The sequence below is a fragment of the Cebus imitator genome, unplaced genomic scaffold (assembly GCF_001604975.1).
Source record: "Cebus imitator isolate Cc_AM_T3 unplaced genomic scaffold, Cebus_imitator-1.0 Scaffold77, whole genome shotgun sequence".
Taxonomy (NCBI): Eukaryota; Metazoa; Chordata; class Mammalia; order Primates; family Cebidae; genus Cebus; species Cebus imitator.
Window position 1 is genome coordinate 502,792 of NW_016107392.1, and position 17,680 is coordinate 520,471.

At 42.7% G+C, this 17,680-nt stretch overlaps 1 protein-coding gene across 6 annotated transcripts in view; it reads left to right on the forward strand.

Moving 5' to 3' along the window:
• Nucleotides 1–12,933: 12,933 nt before the first annotated feature.
• Nucleotides 12,934–17,680, forward strand: part of CNOT4 (CCR4-NOT transcription complex subunit 4) — a 146,212-nt gene continuing 141,465 nt past the window's right edge. For all 6 annotated transcript variants that reach the window (XM_017532512.2, XM_017532515.2, XM_017532513.2 and 3 more), the window contains exon 1: nt 12,934–13,205. The gene's annotated coding sequence lies outside the window, so the exon portion shown is untranslated. The remainder of the gene's footprint in view (nt 13,206–17,680) is intronic.

Genomic DNA, 17,680 nt, shown 5'->3' on the forward strand with positions numbered 1-17,680 from the left:
AGAATTGCCTGAACCCAGGAGGCGGAGGTTGCGGTGAGCCGAGATCGCGCCATTGCACTCCAGCCTGGGTAACAAGAGCGAAACTCCGTCTCAAGAAAAAAAAAATAAAAAAATAAATAAATAAATCATTCTACTATAAGGACACATGCACACAATTCACTTCTTTAAGCTCCAACTTTTTCTCATTTCAAGGCCAACTATATTTTTATGTCTTTTATGCTTTTCAGTAAATGCTTCTGATATTTATCCAATCTCTTGTTAGTTATCTTTTATTTTTTTTTTGAGATGGAGTCTTGCTCTGGCGCCCAGCCTGGAGTGCCATGGTGCAATCTTGGCTCACCGCAACTTCCGCCTCCCAGGTTCAAGCGATTCTCCTACCTCAGCCACCCAAGTAGCTGGGATTACAGGCACGTGTCACCACACCTGGCTTATTTTTGTATTTTTTAGTAGAGATGAGGGTTCCCCATGTTGGGCAGGCTGGTCTCGAACTCCTGACCTCAGGTGATCCACCTGCCTTGGCCTCCCAAAGTGCTGGGATTACAGGTGTGAGCCACCGCGCCTAGCAGTTATCTTTAATGAAAAGATAAAGGACTTATATTCAATGAGCTTCAAGAGCCAGAAAGGGAAGACAAATGTGATTGGTACTGGAGATTCATTCCTTTCTCTTTCATTATTGTGGTAGATTAGTTAGTTCAATAACTATTCACTCACTTCCCTCGCCCTCCAGGGGAGGAGTCTAATTCCCAGTTATTATGATGTTGAACTTGACCATGTAACATGCCTTGACTACTGAGATGTTAACAAATGTGGTGTAAAGAGAGGCCTAAAATATGTTTGCAAGGCTAGGCATGGTGGCTCATGCCTTTAATTCCAGCACTTTGGGAGACCAAGGCAGGCGTATGGCTTGAGCTCAGGAGTTCAAGACCAGCCTGGCCAATATGGCGAAACCCCGTCTCTACTAAAAATACAAAAATTAGCCAGGTGTAGTAGCAGGCGCCTGTAGTCCCAGCTACTTGGGAGGATGAGGCAGGTGAATCGCTTGAACTCGGAGGGCAGGGGTTGCAGTGAGGTGAGATCGTGCCACTGCACTCCAGCCTGGGCAGCAGAGCAAAACTCTGTCTCAAAAAAAAAAAAAAAGTTTGCATATTTGAGCTTGCCTTTCTGCACCTCTGTCATTGCCATGAGAAGAGCTCTCCTCAGGAAGTTGCTGCCTCTTGACCTTGGATCCCAGAGTGAACACACATGAAAGCATTCCTGAGCCTAACCCACGGAAAGGAGCCAATCCCAGCTGGACTTAAGCTTGAAGCAGAGCCGCTGAGATGAACCCAGCTTAGATCCATTGACCCCCAGCTGACCTGCAGTTGGAGAGAATAACTGACTAGTTTTAAGCCATTATATCTTGTGGGTAGTTATTACCCAGCACTTTTGTGGCGATAGCTAATCAGACAAGTAGCCTAGCAAGAACCTGGCTCAGCAGGTCCAAGAAAAAAGAATACTATCAGAATCTGAGCTCCAGGAGCTGCTCTTTTCTAATAAGTTTATTCCCAACCAAGAAGTTCTCATTGTTATATAATTATCTACTCCCTATTTCCCAGTCTCAGTAGGTAGGTAAAACATCACAGGCGTGTGGTCTATCACCTGGAATAGCCCCTTTTTGGGGAGGGGAGTATACCTAGCCTATTTATGGAAGGCTTCAGCATGTGTCTCTATGGGATAATAGGAAATAATGCTTTGCTGCATCTCTGCCAATATTTTTTCCCCACTAAATCTTATTTTACATTTACACTATGTAGCATTTGTGGTGTGTGTTCTTCTTCCCACTTTGCATAATAAGAGAGAAGTTTGGTCAGAATCATCTTGCATGCTCTTTATTACTGGAAGCCACAAATCCCCATGACTCTATAAACACTCCAAGATTTAACAAGTCCTACTGTTTAGTCATGTGCATTTTTCATATGGTTTTGCATTCTTGTGGCTGATATATAGGAATACTGCTGGGGTTTTTGTTTTGTTTTGTTTTGTTTTTGAGATAAAGTCTCGCTCTGTTACCAGGCTGGAGTGCAGTGGCGAGATCTCGGCTCACTGCAATCTCCACCTTCTGGGTTCAAGCAATTCCCATGCCTCAGACTCCCGATTAGCTGGGACTATAAGGCAAGCACCAGCACGCCCAGCTAATTTTTGTATTTTAGTAGAGGCGGGGTTTCACTGTGTTGGCCAGGATGGTCTCGATCTCCTGATCTCGTGATCTGCCTGCCTCAGCCTCCCAAAGTGCTGGGATTACAGGTGTGAGCCACGGCACCCGGGCTGTTTTTCGTATGTTGATATTGTGAACAGACTTGCTTGTAGTTTTTGTTATTTATTAATATATTTTCCATACTGACAATCATTATATCTGAATATAGTTTTTTCTTTCTTTCTAGTTCATATGTCTCATTTCTTTTTTACATCTTTTTGCATGCTAGCCCCTCTAGTATGATGTTAAATAGTAACCATAATAGTAGTGAGTATCCTTGTCATGTTTTAAAGCAAATGCTTTTAAAATTCTACTATATAGTAGCTGAGTGTGGTGGCTCACATTTGTAATTCCAGCACTTTGGCAGGCTGAGGCGGGTGGATCACTTGAGGTCAGGTGTTCCGAGAGCAGCCTGGACAACATGGCGAAACCCTTTCTATACTGAAAATACCAAAATTAGGCCGGGTGCAGTGGCTCACGCCCATAATCCCAGCTACTTGGGAGACTGAGGGACAAAAACTGCTTGATCATGGGAGGCAGAGCAGAGGCTGCCGTGAACCGAGATCGCACCAGTGTGCTCCAACCTGGGTGACAGAGAGAGACTCGGTCTCAAAATAAACACATGAATAATAAAATTCCACTATTAAGTGTTATGCCTGGCTAATTTTTTTTCTTTTTTTTTGAGACAGAGTCTTGCTCTGTCACCAGGCGCCAGGCTGGAGTACAGTGATGCGATCTCGGCTCACTGCAACCTCCGCCTCCTGGGTTCAGGCAATTCTCCTGCCTCAGCCTCCCGAGTGACTGGGACTACAGGTGTACACCACCACCCCCAGCTATTTTTTGTATTTTAGTAGAGATGGGTTTCACCATGTTGGCCAGATGGTCTCCAACTCTTGACCTCGTGATTCGTCTGCCTTGGCTTCCCAAAGTGTTGGGATTACAGGCGTGAGCCACCTCACCAGGCCGCCTGGCTAATTTTTTACATTTTTTGTAGAGACAGGGTTTCATCATGTTGCCCAGGCTGGTCTAGAATTCCTGAGCTCAAGTGATTCACCTGCCTAGGCCTCCCAAAGTGCTGGGATTCGAGGCATGAGCCACACGCCCAGCCTTGGTTTTGTCTTTATCTCTTATTCTAATACTTTGTTCATCATGGATTTTTTGCATTAATTTTGATTTTTAAAAATGTTTTATCTAAACATTATTGACCTTAGTTACTGAGGGTTTTTTTTGTTTGTTTGTTTGTTTGTTTGTTTGTTTTTGAGACAGAGTCTTGTTCTGTAGCCCAGACTGGAGTGCAGTGGTGTGATCTCGGCTCACTGCAACCTCTGCCTCCCAGGTTCAAGTGATTCTCCTGCCTCAGCCTCCCGAGTAGCTGGGATTACAGGCATGTGCCACCACACCTGGCATTTTTTGTATTTTTTAGTAGAGACGGGGTTTCTCCCTGTTGGTCAGGCTGGTCTCAAACTCCCAACCTCAGGTGATCCGCCTGCCTCAGCTTCCCAAAGGAGATTATAGGCATGAGCCACCACGACCAGCCTTTTACTGAGTTTTTAAATGCTTGCTTAAATTTTGTGCCCTAGGGCCAGGCAAGGTGGCTCATGCCTGTAATTCCCGAACTTTGGGAGGCTGAGGAGGGAGAACTGCTTGAGGCCAGGAGTTTGAGACCAGCCTGGGCAACATAGTGAGACCCCGTCTCTATAAAAATAAAAACCTTAGTCGGGCATGGTGGTGCTGCATGCCTGCAGTTTGGAGGCTGTGGAGGGAGGATCCCTTGAGCCCAGGAGTTCAAGATCATAGTTACAGTGTGCTATGATCATGCCACTGCACTCCAGCCTAGGCAAGACCCTGTCTCTAAATAATAATAATAATAATAATAATTAACTAATTAAAAAGTTTAGGCCGGGCGCGGTGGCTCACGCCTGTAATCCCAGCACTTTGGGAGGCCGAGGCGGGTGGATCACGAAGTCAAGAGATCGAGACCATCCTGGTCAACATGGTGAAACCCCGTCTCTACTAAAAATACAAAAAATCAGCTGGGCCTGGTGGCGCATGCCTGTAATCCCAGCTACTCAGGAGGCTGAGGCAGGAGAATTGCCTGAACCCAGGAGGCGGAGGTTGCGGTGAGCCGAGATCGCGCCATTGCACTCCAGCCTGGGTAACAAGAGCGAAACTTCGACTTAAAAAAAAAAAAAAAAAAAAAGTTTAAAAATGTTGTGCCCAAGGCAAATGCCTCCTTACTCCCCTCACCTAGTCCCAGCCCTGCCCCAGTCCAAGCCATGCATTATCTGCAGGCTGCACTTCTACAGCAGCATCCTCGCTGGTCTCTCCACTTCTCCATTCACTGACTGTCTCTGATCTACTCTCCGCATGACTGCCACACTGCCACAGTGGTCTTTTGAAAAGATAAATTGAATCATGTCACTCCCCAGCTTCAAATCATTCAATTGTCTTTTTTTTTTTTTTTTTTTGAGATGGAGTCTCACTCTGTTGCGCAGGCTGGAGTGCAGTGGGCCAATCTTGGCTCACTGCAACCTCTGCCTTCCAGTTCAATCAATTCCCCTGCTTCAGCCTCCTGAGCAGCTGGGACTACAGGTGTCCACTACCACATCTGGCTAATTTCTCTATTTTTAGTAGAGACAGGGTTTCACCAGATTGGCCAGGCTGGTCTTGACCTTGTGATCTGCCCGCCTTGGCCTCCCAAAGTACTGGAAGACAGGAGTGAGCCACTGTGCCCGGCCTCAATAGTTTCTTATCCAAACTTCGTGTAAAGCCCTGCATGATCTGGATTTTACTTTCTTCCTTAACCTCATCTCCTACCACTTTGCCTTTGCGTTCTCTGCCCCAAGTTCACAGGCTAACTTTCCATTCCTGGAATATGCTCAACTTGTTCCTGCATCAGGGTCTTGTCACAGGTCATTCATTAAATGGATAATCTCTTCAAATCCTTTTCATCTCAGATTAAGTCATCGCTTCAGAGAGGCTTTCCAATCTAAAGTAAATCCCTTCCTGATATTCCTTTTATCATTCTGTTCTTTGTCCTTCCTAATACTTTGACAATATAAGTCATTTGCTTATTATTTCGTTATCTGTCTCTCCTTTTCAACCCTAAGATCTCTGAGTTCAGTGTTTTGCTTATGACCATATATCCAATATTTAACCCTCAAATACTAAGTAAATGATCAAAACTAAATAAATAACAGAAAGAAAACCCACAAAATTAATAGGTTTTAGGAAAAAAAAAGCTCCATGAACAAAGTGGCTTTAGTATTCATTAATATTAAAGCAATCTAGCCATAATAAGGGTCATAAAGTTGATCATTTTCTTTGGCCTAGTACAGGGGTGTCCAATCTTTGGCTTCCCTGAGCCACACTGGAAGAAGAATAATTGTCTTGGGCCACACATAACACACACTGACACTAACGATAGCTGATGACCTAAAACAAAAATATCTCATAATGTTTTCAGAAAGTTTACAAATTTGTGTTGGGCCACATTCAAAGCTGTCCTGGACCCCATGTGGCCTGTGGGCTGCAGGTTGGACAAGCTTTGCCGAGTAGGTCTATATTTGAGACTATATCCCAAGAATGTGACTTGAAAACAAAGTTGCCGGGCACGGTGGCTCAAGCCTGTAATCCCAGCACTTTGGGAGGCCGAGGCGGGTGGATCACGAGGTCAAGAGATCGAGACCATCCTGGTCAACATGGTGAAACCCCATCTCTACTAAAAATACAAAAAATTAACTGGGCATGGTGGTGCGTGCCTGTAATCCCAGCTACTCAGGAGGCTGAGGCAGGAGAATTGCCTGAACCCAGGAGGCGGAGGTTGCGGTGAGCCGAGATCGCGCCATTGCACTCCAGCCTGGGTAACATGAGTGAAACACTGTCTCAAAAAAAAAAAGAAAAGAAAGTTATTTATTTAAAATATCTAGCTGGGTATGGTGGCTCAGGACTGCAGTTCCAGTGACTCTGGAGGCTGAGGAAGAAGGATCACTTGATACCAGAAGTTCGAGAACAGCCTGGGTAATATAGTGAGACCCCCATCTCCAAAACATAAAAATCTAGGTCAGGTGGAGTCACTCATGCCTATAACCCCAGCACTTTGGGAGGCAGAGGTGGGTGGATCACTTGAGGCCAGGAGTTTGAGAACAGCCTGGGCAACATGGGGAAACCCTGTCTCTGCCAAAAAAATACAAAAATTAACCAGGTGTGGTGGTGTGCCCCTGTAGTCCCAGCCACTCAGGAGGCTGAGGTGGGAGGATTGCTTGAGCCCCAGAGGTAGAAGTTGCAGTGAGTTGAGACTGCACTATTGCATTCCAGCCTGTGCGACACAGTGAGACCCTGTCTCAAAAAAAATTAAAATTAAAATCTACGTTACTAATTTTAAAAGGCTTAAAAGATTGAAAACAATCCATAATTCTGGTTGCCCATTAATCCTCTCTTGTTTTCATTGTCCTCCTCCAGCCTAGAGAAACCCAACTGTATGTAGTTTCTTTGGCAGAACCCAAGCAAATAAGCATTATTAGAGAAAAAATCACTAAGTTGGGGAAAACATAATCACCGTGATTTTTAAATTCACTAGTCTCAAATGAGAAGCCATCATTTCCCTGAAATCCTGCTGTTTTTCTGATGAAGCTGTTCTGCTTTCTACAGATGCTATTTCAATATTCGCCATTCTCCTTTTGCTAAAGGAGCCACTAACTACAAGGCCATTGAAGACCGAAAATCTGAGAGTCATTCATGAGATCTTCATATGCCATGCATCACCAAGTCCTATTATTTCAACTTCAAAAAAATATCTTGAATTCATCACCTTTTTTCCCCCTGTCTTTACTGCTACCACCACAATCAGAACTACCATCTGGATGACTGAAATATTCTCTTAATTATTGTTCCATTTTCATTTTTGCCTTTCTCCAAACCATTCTCCACAAAGCAGTGATCTGTTTTTAAAAAATATATAAAGCTAACTCATATACAAAATAAAAAATCCATGAAGCCATTTATATATATTTTTTTCTTTTTTAGAATCAACTTCCTCAGGTTGAAGAAATGCTTTTGCTTTTTGTTTTTGTTTTGTTTTGAGTTAGGGTCTTTCTCTATTGCCCACAATTACAGCTTACTGCAGACTTTGCCAACTTGACCTTCTAGGTTCAAGTGATGCTCCCACCTCAGCCTCCCAAGGAGCTGGGATGACAGGCATGGGCCAACAATCCTGGTTGATTTATAAAGCAAATATTACACTTTCTCTCTAGGCCTACTTACTTGCAATCTCCCCAGGTAACCAACACACACTAAATATTTGATGGGTAATGAATCCTTCTATTCTTTTTTCTGTGATTGTACAGAAATGTATTTGTATCTTGTTGTGCTGGCTCTTTTTGTTTCTAAAAAATGTATTATATTACACAATATATGTCATAATTTACTCATTTATTCTTTTTTTTTTTTTTTTTTTTTTTTTTTTTTTTTTTTTTTTTTTTTTTTTTTTTTTTTTTTTTTTGAGACAGAGTTTCGCTCTTGTTGCCCAGGCTGGAGTGCAATGGCGCGATCTTGGCTCACCGCAACCTCTGCCTCCCGGGTTTAGGCAATTCTCCTGCCTCAGCCTCCTGAGTAGCTGGGATTACAGGCAGGCGCCACCATGCCCAGCTAATTTTTTGTATTTTTAGTAGAGACGGGGTTTCACTATGTTGACCAGGATGGTCTCGATCTCTTGACCTCGTGATCCACCCGCCTCGGCCTCCCAAAGTGCTGGGATTACAGGCGTGAGCCACCGCGCCCAGCTACTCATTTATTCTTTACCTGATAAACATGTCATAGGCATTCCTCCAGGTTAATATGTCATCTCTCTCTTTCTTTTTTTCATATAGCCATGTAATATTCCAGAAAATGGAAGTCCTGAAATTAAATTAATAACTTTCCCATTGATGAACAGTGGGTGGCATCATCTTTTCAAGATGTTAGTCAGACCATGACTCTTTCCTCCATAGGCTTTCCTTTTCCTGTGGAATAAGAGCTGTGTTTCCTCTCTACAAGGGCCTGAATAATCTGGCCCTTGCCTTTCTTTTTATTTATTTATTTATTTTTGAGACAGAGTCTCACTCTGTTAGCTCAGCCTTGAGTGCAGTGGTGCGATCTTGACTCACTGCAACTTCCACCTTCTGACTTAAGCGATTCTTATGCCTCAGCCTCCCAAGTAGCTGGGACTACAGGTATGCACCACCATGTCTGGCTGATTTTTGTATTTTTAGTAGAGATGAGGTTTCACCGCGTTGATCAGGCTGGTCTCAAACTCCTGACCTCAAATGATCTACCTATCTTGGCCTCCCAAAGTGCTGGGGTTATAGGCATGAGCCACCATGCCCCGCCTGGCCCTTGTCTTTCTCTAAATTAACCTCATGCCACCCTTCCCCTTGCTCACCATAGTCCATACACACCTGGTGAGCTGGGGGTTTTTTGTTTTGTTTTGAGATGAGGTCTTACTCTGTCACCCAGGCTGGAGTACAGTGGCACAATCTTGGCTCACTGCAGCCCCAACCTCCTGGGCTCAAGCCATCCTCCCACCTCAGCCCCCTGAGTAGCTGGGACAACAGATGTGTGCCACCACGCCCAGCTTATTTTTTGTTTTTTTTTTTGGTGGAGGCAGAGTTTTGCCAGGTTGCCTAGGCTGGTCTCGAACTCCTGGGCTCAAGTGATCTGCCTGCCTCTGCCTCCCAAAATGCTGGGATTATAGGCATGAGTCACCATGCCCAGCTGTGGTGAGGTTTTTTTGTTCATTTTTTGAGATGAAGGTTTAGGTCTTGTTGTCCAGGCTGGAGTGCAGTGGCGTGATCTCGGCTCACCGCAACCTCCATCTCCCAAGGTTCAAGCAATTCTCCTGCCTTAGCCTCCTGAGTAGCTGGGATTATAGGTGCCTGCCACCACACCTGGCTAAGTTATTTTGTATTTTTAGTAGAGACAGGGTTTCACCATGTTGGCCAGGTTGGTCTTAAACTCTTGACCTCAGGTGATCCATCCGCCCTGGCCTTCCAGAGTGCTGGGATTACGTCATAAGCTACCGCACCCTGCCTGTGGTCAGGTTTTTTTAAACCATCTCCTGTCTCTGCATATTCTCCATTCTTTTTTTTTTTTTTTTTTTTGAGACGGAGTTTCACTCTTGTTACCCAGGCTGGAGTGCAATGGCGTGATCTCAGCTCACCGCAACTTCCACCTCCTGGGTTCAAGCAATTCTCCTGCCTCAGCCTCCTGAGTAGCTGGGACTACAGGCGAGTGCCACCATGCCCAGCTAATTTTTTTTTGTATTTTTAGTAGAGATAGGGTTTCGTCATGTTGACCAGGATGGTCTCGATCTCTTGACCTCGTGATCCACCTGCCTTGGCCTCCCAAAGTGCTGGGATTATAGGCGTGAGCCACCATGCCCCGCCTATTCTCCATTCTTAACCTGGTAAAGACTACCCTCTTCTCCCCACCAACCTAAATTAGGCTCTCCTCTTAAACTTTCTTATAACATCCTATAAATGTCTTCTTAGTACTCATGACCAGTTGTAATCATATATATGAAATTCTATTTACATACTTATATTTATTTATATGTATGATTATTTAATCTCTGCTTTTTCTACTAGGCGTTATGCTCTATGAGGACAGGGACCATGTTTTGCTGACCACTGTTTTGCTATACCACCAGCATTGAGCACAATGCCTGAAGGTAAGATATATTTATTAAGTGAAGAGAGAGGTTCCACACTGAGGAATCGTTAGGTAAGCAAAACAGTACAACTGAATGTTTTTTGCTTTGTTTTGTTTTGTTTTGAGACAGATTCTCACTCTGTTGCCCAGGTTGGAGTACAGTGGCATGGTCATGGCTTACTGCAGCTTCGACTTCCAAGCCCAAGTGATCCTCCCACCTGAGCCTCCCAAGTAGCTAGAACCACACAGGCAGGCACCAATATGCCCAACTGTTTTTCAAATTTATTTTTATAGAGACAGAGTCTCCCTAGGTTGTCCAGTCTGGCCTTAAACTCCTGGGCTCAAACTGTCCTCCCACCTCAGCCTCCTAAAGTTCTAGGATTACAGGCATGAGTCACCACACCTGGCCCAATTTAATGTTAACTTTTTTTTTTCAGATGGAATTTTGCTCTTGTTGCCCAAGCTGGAGTGCAATGGCGCAATCTTGGTTCACTGCAACCTCCGTCTCCCGGGTTAAAGCAATTCTTCTACCTCAGCCTCCCAAGTAGCTGGGATTATAGGCGCTACAGGCGTTGCGGGCGCATCCCACCACGCCTGACTAATTTTTTGTATTTTTAGTAGAAATAGGGTTTCACCATGTTAGCCAGGCTGGTCTCAAACTCCTGACCTCATGTGATCCATCTGCCTCAGCCTCCCAAAGTGCTGTGAGCCACTGCGTCCAGCAACTTTTAAAATTATTTGAGAATGAAGTGTTACATACATAAGTCTATATAAAAGTATACATACACACATGCATACATAAACATATGAAAATTGGCAATGTAGTATAGTAAAAGTATTGGCCTGAGATGGTAGTGACTCTCACAATTAGTGACCTAGAAACTGTCACCTTTACTGTCAGTCTCAATACAGGGGTGGCATTGCCCCCTAGTGTTGGATATTTTATTTATAAGTGCTAGCAAACCCTGACTTGACTGTTTCTAGAATAGTCATGCTGAGCATTTATACATTGAAATACAAATGATTTTATTATAAATTCCTTTCTTTGTACTATTTATATTATAAATAGAACATCATTTTGATTTAAGATGAAATAATGTATATAGGTAAGTTACATACCTATGAATTTCATTTTAGGCTAATAAAGATCATATTATAAAAACATTTATTAAAAAAAGGAATGTTGGGTAAGATAAGATTGTCACTGGATTAGGTGATGCTTAAGATCCCTTCCAGTTTTTATTGTGATTATTCTAATCTTTCATAATGGGAAGGTTTCTTATTTTGTTCATTATTTTGTTTATATTCCACTATAAAATCGGTAATATATGTAATAAAAATAAACACGTATTTTAAGTAAAAACGTCTACCATATTGAATATTTAGGTATTTAATTACCTAACGGAAAATCCAAATAATTTCCCAAGTTTCCTTGCTAGGTAAGGATTTCATGATTCTATAATTTCAAACTTTTGGTAAAATGTGACTTCATTATATATTTTAATTTTTACCCAAATAATTGTTGCCTCTAGGTTTGATCGTGAGGAAACTGAAACCCAGAAAACTAAAGTATTAAGAGAATGAGGCTGGGCGCGGTGGCTCATGTCTGTAATCCCAGCACTTTGAGAGGCCGAGGCAGGCGGATCACCTGAGGTCAGGAGTTTGAGACCAGCCTGGCCAACATAGTGAAATCCCGTCTCTACTAAAAATACGAAAATTAGCCGGACGTGGTGGTACGTGCCCGTAATCCCAGCTACTCGGGAGGCTGAGGCAGGAGAATCGCTTGAACCAGGGAGGCGGACGTTGCAGTGAGCCCTCCAGCCTGGGTGACAGAGCTAGATTCCACCTCAAAAAAGAGAGAAAAAATGAGGGCTTCTCATTATGAAATTAAGTTCGTAGATTTAAAATTGCAACTTATTTCTCTACTCCCCTTCCTAAGTTTTTAAAATAGGTTATGACATACATTTTAATCATGTATTTTTGAAAATAATGCTTCCCTTCTCCTCTCCCTCATCCCAACACACCCACTAGAATGGGGACAGGGAATTTTGTCAATTTTGCTCACCATTGTGTATAGAAGAGTACCGGGCAGCCGGGAGGAGTTCACTGAGTATTTGCTGTATGAATGGGTGAAGAACACATGCAATAAGCAAAAATTACTGCTTCGAGTGCCACTTCCACCAGAGTTCTGGGAGGCAAACGGGAGCTACCAGTACATTGACTGACTTTTGTGACTGAAGATTCCTGGGTGCTTACAGGGACTGCGGCTGCATTCATTGTTCTTGGGGATGTGCCGACGTGTGTAGTTTGTGTACTTGCACACAGCTGTGCTGGCACCGAACTAACATTAATTTGCACCGAGGTCCGAACGTTCTCAAATTCACATCAACAGAAGCACGTTATTGTAAGTACACAGGCCTTCCGTTCTCCTGTGCAATCTGCACAGAACAATTTAGGTTATTTCTTCACTGGAGATTTTACAGTGAGGAAGGGATCAAGGGTGGTGGCCCTAAATGCGCAAAGGACAGGGAAATGAATTAAACAGGCATCTGTTTGTTCCTTGCTCGCAAACAAACGCCAAGTCTGTGTAAAATTCTCACCCTAGATCAAATCCCGCGCTCTGTGTACCCCCAACCTGCCTCCACCTCTATCCCGCCGCGTTTAGATATTTCTGGTGGGCGGGGCAGAGAAGAAACATTCCGGGCTCCCCGAAAAATTGTTTAGCCTCGTCCCAGTTTTGGAGTTGCACATTTCCACAACACCGAGGACACGGAATCACTAGCGAAAGCAGCCGACCAAATGACATTGAAGCAGCATACGCGCTCAGAGAAGGAAGGAAAACACGAAGAAAGCCAGCAGTCCAGCAGCCACGTGAGGTGGGCGATCCCCCTCCGCCCTCTGAGAGAGGACTTCAACTCCCGGCGTGCCTCTGGGCGGTTACCCTCCGAGGACTCCAACTCCCAGGATGCTGCGGGAGCGACCGCCGCAACCTCCCACTCAGCCGCCCGCCGCTCCTGCCGCCCCTCCCCCGCCCCGCCTGGCCGATCGGCGTGCGCCTGCGCACGGGAGGCCGGAGGAGTCTTACCCTAATGTAAGATGGTGGCCCGTCTGGCTGTGGAACCCACCGAAAGCTGAGAGTCTCCCTCTCAGCCGTAAAGGTCGGACTCGCTGAAGCAATCAGGCCCGGTGCTGAAGAGTTTTTTCCCCGACGCTCGTTCGGTGGTTTCTTGTGAGGACGCGGCAGCGCGTGGAGTCGGCTGAGGGAAAAGCGAGGCAAGGCAGGCGGGTGAGTCTATGCGGGGCTGGGCTTAGGGGAAACCCGGGGCTGACCGGCTACGAGAGAGCGGAGGCTTCTCTGGGACTGTACAGGCCGCACCCCCCTTTCTCCCCACCCCCCGCCTCATCTTCACCCTCCTCCTCCTCAGTCTTCTTCCTCCTTTTCCTCCTTCTCCCCTTTACGCCACAGCAGTTACCATCAGGAAAAGGGAGCGGGTCAGAAGGCAGCGCGGCGGCAAGCCGCGACTCTCCTTCGAGAATTTCTTTAATTGGGGAGCCGAGGCGTCTTTTGGTCTCCAGCTTTTCCTCCTACATTTTTATAGAGGCTGGATTCTTAGGTCTCAGTCCTCCCTGTTTCCCCAACCCCCTTTTGCCTGTCTGACGTCCTTTCCCACTGGCCCCCGTCTCTCTAGACCAAAGCCATCACTTCCACTCTGACCCGTGTTGCTACTGCTGCTCATTAATCCCGCTGCTCATTGCCCACTCGTCCTGCTGCTTGTTTTTTGCTCCACTGCTACCACTCTGGAGTTAGCCTTTGCCCCCCCTCTGGTGCTTGCAATCAGCCCACAGTGTATCTGCCACACTAGAGCTTCTTCCGATTTGCAGTCTTTCCTTCTACCACATCTGTCATCTTAAAGCTGCCCCTTAAGTATCTAGATTATGCTCCTGCTCCTGCTAACCCACCTGTTTCTCAGCCTTCTTGAGAATTGTCGGTTCCTTCCCTCTTTCTTATACAGATCCTTTCAACATACACTTCCAGAAAAAGGGATGCCCTGTGGTGGCCCTTGAAAAGTAAAGGAAGTTGGGAAGTGAATGAAGTGAGGTAGGATACTATTAAACGTTATGAGTAAAGATCTTTTATTCAGGCTACTCAGGAGAGGAACGTTTTCGTTTTGCTTTCAGTGATCTATTTGTCGCTTATTCGCTCTGTTGTGTTAGGACGTGGCTTCTTTCTTTCCTTCTTTTCATTTTGGAGCGGTTTTACCATGCTACTAAGCGTTCTTTGGATTGCCTCTCCCCAGGACACTTAGTGTGGGCTCTGATTTATACCAGTAAATATTAACCCAAGCATTTCAAAATAAGAGAAATCTGGCGCACATACAGAATTCATCTGTGAACTCCCCTAGCAAATATAAGTGGTATTTTGATTGCATGTGGGTTATATGTGGGTTCTGTATTGAGACTTGATTTTCGACTGAGTTTTATTGATGTTCAGCTTAATTGATGACATTTTATTTATGATTGGAGTGGAAATTTCCTCTCTAGTTAATATCAGATTTAGTTATTTTTGGATTTGGGAAGTTCTGTTGACATTTGTAGGATGATAGTTATCTTAATAAATTGTCTTCTCTTGAAAATCCATTCGATATGTATGCAAAAGAAAAATCCATATTTTTATGTAAACCTAAGTTCCTCGTATTTTTTCTGTAGAAAAGAAGGGCTGAGAAAGGAATGACAAAGCTGTGCGCATACATGCATTTGGTGGAACTCACTGTCATTGTTATCTACAGTGAAAAGCAGAAACTGGAAGCAAGAGGTGGCTTATGATGTCCATGTTTTGGTGAAAGCAAAATTAAGATGTATGGACTAATGGTGTAATGGGAAGAAGGAGCCCTTGCTATAATCAGACCACTGTGAGATAGAGAATGATCAGAAAAGCAACCAGGATTACATAGTTCAAATACATACATCTCAAGTTTAAACATGACATACATGACATTGTGTTCTTAAGATATATGAAAAATGTTTAAAATCAGTGACAGTCTCATGTGGCAGTCCATTACTGGATTATTGTAATTTTTACAAAATTTTACCTGTAAAATTTGGAATCTTTACATTTGGCATAACGTTCACTTGATTGTGATAAATGATGTGTTTTACCAAATGTAAACTAAGGCTAGAAAAGCTGTTTATGAAACTTCTTTTTTCTTTCAGCCACTTAAGCCCTAATTTGGGGAAACTAAATAAATACTTAATCTTAGAATTGCAAGCAATTTATATAGCAAACTTTGTCCTAAGTTACAACTTGAGGTTTGTCTTTTTTTTTTTAAATCACTTACATTTAGTTTATCAGTAGGAGTGTATTTAATAGTTGATCTTTAACTCTAAAAAATATACTTTTTGTTCTTGTAATACGCTGGTGGAGAAGCTTTCCACTTTGAACAATCCGAACACAGGTTTAGAAACTCTTGGCAGTCATACTTGGCTGAATTGTAAGCAGTGGGTTCTAAGTGAGGACTGTTTGGTAGAAGGGAGTAAGTGATTTTAATACATCTTCTCTCTTAAAATGGTATTTGTCTCACGAAATATTTTCTCAAGTAATTTTCTCCCCTCCATACTTTTTGCCTGCAGTTACTGAATTTTTTGTTTCAGCCCTCTGAAGTCAAAAGGAATTTACTTTTGGATCTTTAGTACGTTTAGAGAAGATATCTAAAATTCTTTAGCTTTTTGATAGGAAAAAGGGAGCTGAGATTTCTAAATATTTTTGCATGGTTTAAGTTTTTTGATCTAACGTTACGAACATTGCAGCTTCATACTTTCATTGTTTCTTTTGATAACTTGGAATACTTTGTGCCAGGTTCAATAGTTGAATTCTTAAGATCAATAGATTATTTCTGTAAGAAGGTTTTCAACACAAATCACTTAAAGTTGGCCTATTATAAAATTAGGATGAGACAGTTATAATCAAATGGGAAAATACAGAAAAATAAAATTGTTTTTGTAATGCCCTTCAACTTGAGTCTAAATAGGAGTACTAGCGATAACTTGCAACTCATTACTTTGTAAAAGAAAGAGGGTGTTGCCAGAGTATAAACTCCTAGTTTTAGGGGAGTTTTATTTTAAAAATGATTTTCTGTGCTTTAAAGGAATGAAAAAAATATCTTATCAGTTTAAGCAGTTTGGATTTAGAAATCTTCCCTTTCTTCCCCTCCCTACTCTTGGCTTTAAAAGGAATCTATATTCTTCAGTTTAATAAATTTATCTTTTTGTTGTTTTGTGTGAAAAAAATTAATTTTTCGAATGTGACTGCAAATAGTGCTCAATTGAATATATTTAAACTCAGTGTTACTATTTTTATAGATCATTTAAGTAAAATGGTTTTAATTTGTGAAAACTTCAGCCTCTGGTGAAAATTCAGTTAATTAGCTCTCTGACAGTAACTATAATACTGTCTTGACTTTTTGTGAAGGAAGTTACATTCAGCTCAGTTGGTTCTGAAGAAAACAGTAGGGAAATAGGTTATAGAAATTTTTGCTGTTCTAGAAACAGTATAACTAGAATGTACTACATACTTTTCTCAAAGGATTTCTTAATCTAAATGGAACTTGTAAATGGTTTTCATCCCACTGGAATAGCATGTATTGGATAAAACTTGTTTAACACATTCTGAGATTTTATAATATCTTATGTTACCTCAAAGATATTTGGAAAAATCTACAAATACTCATTTCTGAACAAAAGATGGCAATATCCTTAATATTTTAAAGATTGTAATATATACATTTTTTTTCTCAAAAGTTGAGAGTACACAAATTAAAAACTAGCATAATTTGCCCAGTTATTTTTGTGATGCAAGGAAAGATATCTTATGGGACTTTTCAATCATGGGTTTAGTGGTTTTCTAAAAGAACTTCACAGTTTTTAATCTTGTTATGTGGACTTCTTTATTAGAAAAGATTATGTGGTAAATGTCAACTTTTTAAACTATAATAGAATCAATTGGTTCTGTGACACATTTCTTTTCTTTTCTTTTTTTTTTTTTTGAGATGGAGTTTTGCTCTTGTTACCCAGGCTGGAGTGCAGTTGCGCGATCTTGGCTCACCACAACCTCTGTCTCCTGGGTTCAAGCAATTCTCCTTTCTCAGCCTCCTGAGTACCTGGGATTACAGACGCTCACCACCACATCCGGCTAATTTTTGTGTTTTTAGTAGAGAAGGGGTTTCACCATGTTAGCCAGGCTGGTCTCGAACTCCTGACCTTGTTATCCACCTGTCTCAGCCTCCCAAAGTGCTAGAATTACAGGCAAGAGCCACTGTGTCTGGCCTTAAGTATGGCTTCTTTATTCTTAAACTCAGTTTATACAGAAGGGTTGTCCTGTTTTAAGCTTTAATTGCTTTGGGTGATGGGCAGATGATATATTGTTTTTAGGATAAGTCTTGCTATTTGTTTAGGTGTGTATGTCAGATAACTGTTCAAAAACAATTTCTTTTAAAGTTATGACTATAAAATCTCACCTCTTGAGTATTTAAGGCAATTATGGAGTAGAATTTGAAATCAAAATAATCAAAATTGGCTTGTGTATATCTAAAACCGGTTTGGAAAAAATGTCAAGGCAAAAAGCAGTGTAATTAGAAGAATAAAATGCTTTCACTTGAAAATAGTAGATGTGTCCAGGCATGGTGGCTCACACCTATAATCCCAACAGTTTGGGAGGCCGAGGTAGGTGGATCACCTAACATCAGGAGTTGGAGACCAGCCTGGCCA